Source organism: Polistes dominula, unplaced genomic scaffold (assembly GCF_049000335.1).
Source record: "Polistes dominula isolate Pdom_NZ unplaced genomic scaffold, Pdom_raw_medaka contig_15, whole genome shotgun sequence".
Taxonomy (NCBI): domain Eukaryota; kingdom Metazoa; phylum Arthropoda; class Insecta; order Hymenoptera; family Vespidae; genus Polistes; species Polistes dominula.
Genome location: NW_028300915.1, coordinates 6,504,243 through 6,512,756, shown reverse-complemented (window position 1 = coordinate 6,512,756; position 8,514 = coordinate 6,504,243).

Sequence of the window (8,514 nt, the reverse complement as noted above, 5' to 3'; positions counted from 1 at the left end):
ACATCCAGCAGTACAGAAGGTAAAGAACGCAAAAGTGTGTGAGAGGAAAAGAGAGAGATAAAGAGATAGAGAGAGAGAGAGAAAGAGAGAAAGAGAGAAAGAGAGAAAGAGAGAAAGAGAGAAAGAGAGAAAGAGAGAAACGAGAACGACGACGAGGAATGCACGGCCATTTCCCACGCGCGGAATTAATTTCGAATAATGTCCTGCAAGCCGCGTGACACGCGGGGTCGTAGAAAATAAAATAGCACCGCGAGGTGCGTCGGTGAATCGGATGGGGTCTCCCTTTGTACGCTCACGTCCCGGATATTTTTATGGGGTGTACACTGAGTTTTATGGCTCGTGCACCGCGAATCACTGATTTCCAACCATCCAAATGTCCGAAAGCATTGTATCCTCTTTCTCTTCTCTCCCTCCCTCTCTCTTTCTCTCTCTCTCTCTTTATTTTGCTTTCTCTCACTATTCTAGCATAGAAACGAACGAACCGTTAACCTGATAGTATCCCTTAAATGTTATTCCCTCGAGGCTTTCTAATGAATTCTCACTTACAAGCGAGAGAAAGACTCAGTGAACTGCGCACATAGAAGAGAAAAATCATAGTGCGCCTTCGTTAAATTTTCACGGATTTTGCTCGGTCATTAAAAAGTGTTATCCAATGAAAATCGGTTATTCGTTTGGCAATTATTTTCATTAAATTTTGTTTTATTTAATAAAAAAAATAAAAAAAATAAAAAAATAAAATTACTTTGATTAAATATAAATATAAATTAGAGAAACCAATTTATTTGAAATTTGAATGTTTATTTAAACACACACACACACATAACATATAGTATAGTAAATTTTTCTGTGTCTTCTTAAATTATTCTACGACTTTTTCATTACTAAATACAACATTGACGTTTATGTTATTATGAAAACAAAAAATTCTTTTATAATAATATATTATTTTTATTCGTACTATCCGGCTTTCTTTTCATAAACATTTCTTAACAAATATTGTTAAGCTTTCGGTATATTTCTTGTTAATTCTTCCTTTGCGATTTAATGGCAATGTAAAAATAAGGTTGGAAAGTTTGTAACAGTCGTGATAGCTACGCTGTTATCATCGTTAGCTTGACACGTGGGTAAATCTATTACAGAGATACGTTTGCTGGTGTTACGAAGCAAGTTTGCGAACTGGGCCATCAGATATACATACGTTGAAAATGAGAGAGAAAGAGAGAGAGAGAGAGAGAGAGAGAGAGAGAAAGGACGAAGAGCAACACGAAGCTTTGGTTCAGGTATAGTAAGATTAATTAGATTATTGTTTTCCTTTATTCACTGAATACACATTTAATCGATATTCAAGTAATTGCAAATGTCCAGCGATTTTCACGAATCAAATGTCGCGTTTTTGTTAAATAAATGGTCTCTCGTATTTAGATAAATATTATACAATACAATACTAACCAATGTAGCAATGTTAAAATATAGTGTATATCTTACCAAAGAGACTGTTGTTAGGGTGTATACCTTGTATGTGTTAATGAATGGAGTCGTAAGACAAAGAGAGGTTATACGATATATTCTCGTCGTCGTGATTAATGTCGATGGCAATCTTAATGTTCCCTGTTACTCGATGTACGACTTTTACTCTTTTTTCTTAGTTTGTTTTCTTTTTAATTGCAATCTCTTTCTTATGATCTTGATATCATCATTAAATAGAAATAGAGATTACTTCAAAGGTAAAATTTCGATACCTAGAAAGATTTTTTCAAAATTAGAAAAAAAAAATTAGATATGTAAAAATTCTTCTACACAAATGAAAAAAATAATTTTTATTACGAATATAATTTATATCGTAAAATTTTTCGTTACTTGCATTATTATTTTTATTTTTATTACGTGCATCGTAATCATGAAAAGATAACGAAGGATTTTTCTTATACGTATAAAAAAGTCAATATTTCAATTTACAGTAAAACGGGATACGAAATGCAAAGAAATGTATTCTAACCATTGCAGGATTAGCGATATAGCGTCGTACCGTCATAATTTCAAACAAAATGGGACTCTCGGTGTGATTCGAAAATACAGATACTGGTTTGTATTCGTGCAACTTGGTGTTTCACCTAACTCAGAAGATAAACATCCGAAATGAATTTTTAGTCCTTTTTGTTAGTCAACTTTCTCAGCTTCGTTGCGTTTGCTAGACTGAATTTCTTGCTTTCATTGCCTCTTTTCTTAACATATTCTTCCTACTCGAAAGAAGAGATAAAATAAGAAAGAGAAAAGGTTGCAGAAGAAAAGGGTGGTGTTACCTTGGGATGACAGTATGCTCTTCGAGAGAGTTTCTTTTTATTATTATTTTATAATGTAAATTAAACGATTACACGATACGGTTCACAGTCAGGGTACATTCACAGATTCATGAAGCAAGGATATTCGGCACAGGTTTTTTGCTTGAGAATATTTTTTTCCTCTTACCAAATGCAAAGTTGTTCAATCTCTATATATTTGTTTTCTTTTTTCTTGTCCGTTCCTTTGGTACCTCGAAAACGTTCATTCTTCGTATCGAGATCGTTTGGATGACCCATTTCTTTATTTTCATCTTTTTTTTTGTCTTCTTCTTCCTCCTCCTTTCTACTCTTTTCTGTCATAGTTGAGAGATTAAAAATTCAATATAGTACGTCCGTAAAACAGCATAATGAGTGTCTTGGCGTTGCCTGCTACCCGTCCATGGTATTCGTTTTATTTACCGGCCGACTCTCTCTTTTTACTTATTCATGCGACCTTTCGAGTATATCGCTCGTCGTCGTCCTATCTAAGCGACAAAAAGATCGAAGAAAAGTTTCTGGAATTTCTAAGAATTTTTTCTCACATTCCACGACAACAAGGAGACCGCAGCACACGATCTCTACGTTATTTCATGTCTGTTCCATCATCTTCTGTGAACTCTTCGATAAGCTTCGATTTAAATAGTTTGATCAATCTTTTTTCTTTTTTCTTTACCTCCGATTTGTTTTATCTAGAATTTCGAATTTTTCAACATTATGATTCGTAGTTAGATCTTTTCATGTTTTTTTTTCTTTCTTTTCTACCAAAACATTTACTTTCACGATGATATTTTTCATCATTTTTTATTTCATATTATTTACAATCTGTTAACTTGTACTAGAATTAGATTTATAGGATATTTATTACCGGTATGGTATATGCTTTGAAATTTGAGAAAATTAAAATAAAAGAGATAGAAAGAGATATAGGAGGAAAGATGCAAAAAAAAAAAAAATAGAAAAAATATAAGACGAATAAACAAACAAAAAAGAGAAGAAGCCCGCATAGTTTAAATTCTCTCGTACGATCATAAATTCTGGTTTTCCGAGGGAGAAGTTAAGAGGATTTGTATTTCATGTTTGTTAGTTTGTAAAGGATAGACTTAACAAGACAATTTCGTAAGTACCAGTAAACGAACTTGTTAGATCGGAAAAAAAGAGTTAACAAGTAATTTTCTGTTGTTCTATAATTTTTGTGGATTTTTTTTTTTAATTCTTTTTATCTCCCTGACCGAGGTTTTAATAAATAAAATATTTAATACATAAAATTAAAAAACGGCTCGTAAATGATATTAATTAGGACAAATACGAGGAAATGAAAGAATAACTTTTATATTTTTCGACGTCAAACAATATTGTTCAGTATTTTTATCAATTTTTTTTAACGTTTTGACATTTAGCTAAAATATAAAGATAATCGATCTTCATCTCTAGTATCAATCGATATTAACGTATCGAATACAGAAAGGATTTTGGAGTAGATGAACAAATCGTATAGACAAAGAAAAAAGAATACATAGGAAAAAAAAGAACGTGATAGTATAAAAGAAAGAATTGTTATTGTTACTCGATATCAAACACTGTGTTTTGTAAAAAATCCTTTGTAGCTTACCATTCCATACGCGATATATGACGTTACAACGAGCTTTATTGTACATTTCATTTTTGTTCTTTCTTTTTTTATTTTTTTTATTTACATTTGCTTGAATTCACAGTGAACAGAAAATAGATAAGAGCCGTAGAAAAAACAAAAGAGTTAGAGAAAGAGATTGAAAGAAGGTGGGACGAGGTTGAGAATAAGAAAGTAGAGAGAGGGGTGGAGTTCAATGCTAGGCATCCACGGCACTTATCTAACTTTTCAAGGATACCAAACATTCGGTAATTGCGAAAGTTTGACGCCTTAAATTCTTGTTTCTAGAGCTCTTCTACATAACCCCTTCCCCTCCCTACCCCCTTTATCTACCACCCTTCAATATCATCGTCATAGCCATCACGTGTTTCCACGAACGCGCAAGTAATAGGGATAAGCCAAATTCCTAACGATAAGAATGTCAGGCAGTACCGCGAATTTAGTGTTATATATTTTTACCAAGCCGATAAGTAACATTTATAATGATATGAAATAATTCAAATATTATATGTATCAGGTATACATATAACTAGAATTTTTGTATAGAAAACACACGTTTATTATATGAGAATGATAAAAAATATTTTATTCGAAGTATTGCTCATAGCTAGCTGTACATTTTTCCCACTTGTTTGACAATTCGTGGGTACCATGCCAAAAAAACTGTTGCTCTTTTGAGACTAACCATTCATCAAGCAATTTTCCGTACATTTTGGTAAGAAGTGAAGAACTGCTCAACAAGTGCGTGTCCCATCGATGCAAATAAGTAGTAATCGGATGGAGCCAAGTCTGGTAAGTGAGCCGCATGCAAAAGTATATCTCAATTAAACGCCTCAATCATTTTCTTGACCAGTTTTGCTGTTTATGATGGTGCATTATCGTGAAACAAAATCACTTTCTGTTGCCTTTTTTGATATTCTGGTCGTTTTTCGCGCTAAACTTAATTCAAATTTATCACTTAATATTAATAGAGTTCAGTATTAACGGTTTCGCTAGGTTTTAGCAGTTCATAATTGATCCCACTAGAAACAGAGAATTGTTGTCCGTCCATAGCAAAATTTAGCCTTGAAGTTGATGTCAATGGTTCGACTGGATTTACCCATGATCTTTTACGGTTTGACAGTAACTATACTGACAACTACTAAGGCCATTTATGGGCAAATTTTGGTTTCATATTTACAGACCTGGTAGTTGCAGTACTTTTTTAAATATTTTTTGTTGTTTTTATTTTGTTCTTTCCCTCTCACTCTTTCTCACTCTTTCTCTCTCTCTCTCTCTCTCTCTCTATATATATATATATATATATATATATATATATATATACGACGATTACTTTTATCTTTATCATAAATTCATTTTAATAGAATTCATAATGTGTTGTACCTACGTAGTGTGAAATTATTAACATTCAGTACAAAGCTTTTAACTCGATTTTATCGAACGTCCTTTTGTTCATGAATTATTGTACTCTTCTCTTCTCTCAAGCTCCCCACTTTCCCTTCCCCTTCTCTACCTGGGTTCCCATCATAGACCACTATATCACCACCACGTAGCACATTGTTAGGATGTACGTTACGACCGATTGAATTGATTTCGATCTCGTAGCGAGATTGAAGTGATAGCCGGTGACAGGTGTAGGCGTTGAATCGAGACTACAATGGACGTATTTATGGATAAATTATAGGAATATTTTATATTTATGTATATTTCTACGTAAATACACGTAATAATGTAGGTAGAAAACCGCTGCGATCGTGAACCGTCGGTCGGTCAGCTTTTTGTCCGAATCACGAAAACGATTTTCCTCGACGCCGAATAACGATGATAATCATCGTTGTGAAATATTTTATTATGTATGATTATTCGAGCAGGCAAGTTAATACGTACAACGATGGGAAATGAGTTCTTGTTTTGTTTTCAGGATAATTACTTATGTATGAATATACATAAATACAGATGTACATGTGTACTTGTGTACATGTTTAGATAAATACATATAGTTCATGTAGTACATATGTCAAATGTTAATTTCAGAACAATAAGAAAAAAAATGTACAAATCGGTAATACGTGAGACAATTCGACAAATGATATTTATTTCGCATTAGGAATTTTATCGAATTTAACGTCTACCACACAGTTCGAAAATATGGTAGTATACTCATTGGCCTGTTTGTAGAATATTTAAACTTAATGGAATCGGTCTGTATAAAATTCAATAAAAAAACACAATTTATGGCGAATGGTACTCTCACAATCGAATAGAATTCAACCACACTATTTTAATTAGGAAAATTGATACTAGTGAGAATTTGCAAAAATTAACAAAGGCTTTTCAAATAGCTACAAATCGAGGGAAATCATGTTTCGATTCGAGAGTAAAAGAGTAATTAATCAGAAAGATTTTCAATTGTGGTCAATCTAATAGCGTTAAATAACTGTTTGTTAATTCGAATTATTTGTTTTCTTTTCTAAATCATGGTAATAAATAAATTTCATTAGTTATAGTAATTACGAGTTTATAATTTTACCGTAATGTAAAAGAGAGTCTATCATCTTCTATAATAATTAGCATTCTTTTGTTTGAGATATTCGAATGTTATATTCATGGATACTATACATCATTACCAAATGTTGAAGAAATTGGAAATTTCTGTTTGTTCAGAAGTTTACGCGTAACTTGTTTGCATCATAACCGTTCTTTACATACTGTCAAATGTAAATTAACTTCTCTTGATTTGCTGCCGCGTTGAAAATAGTTGATAAAGTATTTCAAGATTCGAGGAAAGATTAGATATATTGTGCGACATACCAGTCTAAATTCGTTCAGATCTATTTATCTATTTGTCAAATTTTTGTTATTTATTTTAAAACGTTTTTATCAATCTTGTCGTTCGATAGCTATTTTATATTACAGTTAATACAAATTTATACAGAGAATATACTTTTTATATAACAAAGAAATTTCGTCAAAGTTTAGATTATATCTATCGAATGTGTGTGTGTGTGTGTCTGTGTTGATCGATAAAATTTCATTTACAATATGTTTAGTATAAAACAGTACTTTACAATATTCTGGCCCGGGGTTATTCTCGTTTACGTTCAATTTTAGTTTCGATGCGCGTAATTGCGTATTAACAAGATTGATTTTGACTGGAGCTTACCTTCGTAACGAATAAACCGTTAAACTTTCTGATCGAGGGGGTATTAAGAACATTGTGCAAGACTTTTAAAATCCTTAAATCCTCTTAATACTTATACTAGATCGATAATGACCGTTGGATCAGAGTTTTACTTCGCAATCGTTGAAACGCTACTTTTTATGAAGCTAAATTCGCTACCTCTTTTTGTTTCTTCGAAAGTGTAAAGAAACATTGATGGTACGAGTCGCGGTTAGCTTTTCTTCAGATACATTTTTAGCGATCTAAAGTCCGTCTTGGAACTTGTGTTGCTACGAAGAATCGTACATCTAGCTCTAGCTAGCAAGCGAAAATATGACTATGACTAGGGTGGGGATGAGAAGTAGTAGACTAGGAAGGAGTAAAATAGAATCAGTGAAAAAGAGAAAAGAAAGGGTATGCGAACTTATAAATACGAAGTCCTGAAAATTGGAAAAGTTTCGATTCAGACTTGGCGCATCAACACTTCGATATCGTTCATTTTTTTCCGATACTTGGCATTTACTGGTATCACATTAAGCGCTAGTCGTTGCAAAACAAGTTTTTTTCCTTCTTTTTCTGCATATTTTGTTTTTTTTCTTTTCTTTTCTATCATACCTCATTATATCTCACGATTAATCTTTTCTCAATGACTATTTTTCACCCATCTCTTTTTTTTTTATTTGTGTGTCGTAGCTACGAAGAAAGAAGGTTTTAAATTTATGCTTATTTTGCATATTTTGGCATTGGTAGTAGTAATATTCGATACAAATTGCTTTTCATAAATAATTACGAAGAGCAAATGGGGAAGAAGAAGAAGAAAGAAATGAGAGTGTGGAAATTGTGAAAGTACGACGACGATACTACCGGAAGATGTTATAACTCGTATTGCTAGTATAAACGTCGATTCTTGTTTCCTCTCGTTTTATCGTTCAATTTATTGAAATGTTTATTTAAATAGCGTGTCTCTATATCTCGACGTAATATATGTATCTTTGTTGTCTTTGTTTTTTAGCATTGACCACGAATCAATAATAGAAATAGCGCCAAGTTAACAAAGCGTTTACGGTAAACAATTGGAAATTAAAAAAAATACCTTTCGCGTGCATAAACAATCTCATTCGAAACGAGACAAAAGTTTTATAGTGTTATCAAGAAATAGAACACTCGACTGTTTGTGTGTGTGTTGTTATTATTATTGATTTTATTTAAAATGAAATAAAAAAGAAAAAATGTTCCAAAATATTTAATTAAATTCGATGAGCAGAAATATTCGACTTGGAGAAAGGTGTGTATACGTGCGTGTGAACTCGCGAATTTTTTTTTCTTCTTATTTTTATCGCGCTTTCGGTTCCAAACGATATGAGACTTAAGATGACGATGGAAGATTGTTGTAGTTGGTTTGGCAGTAA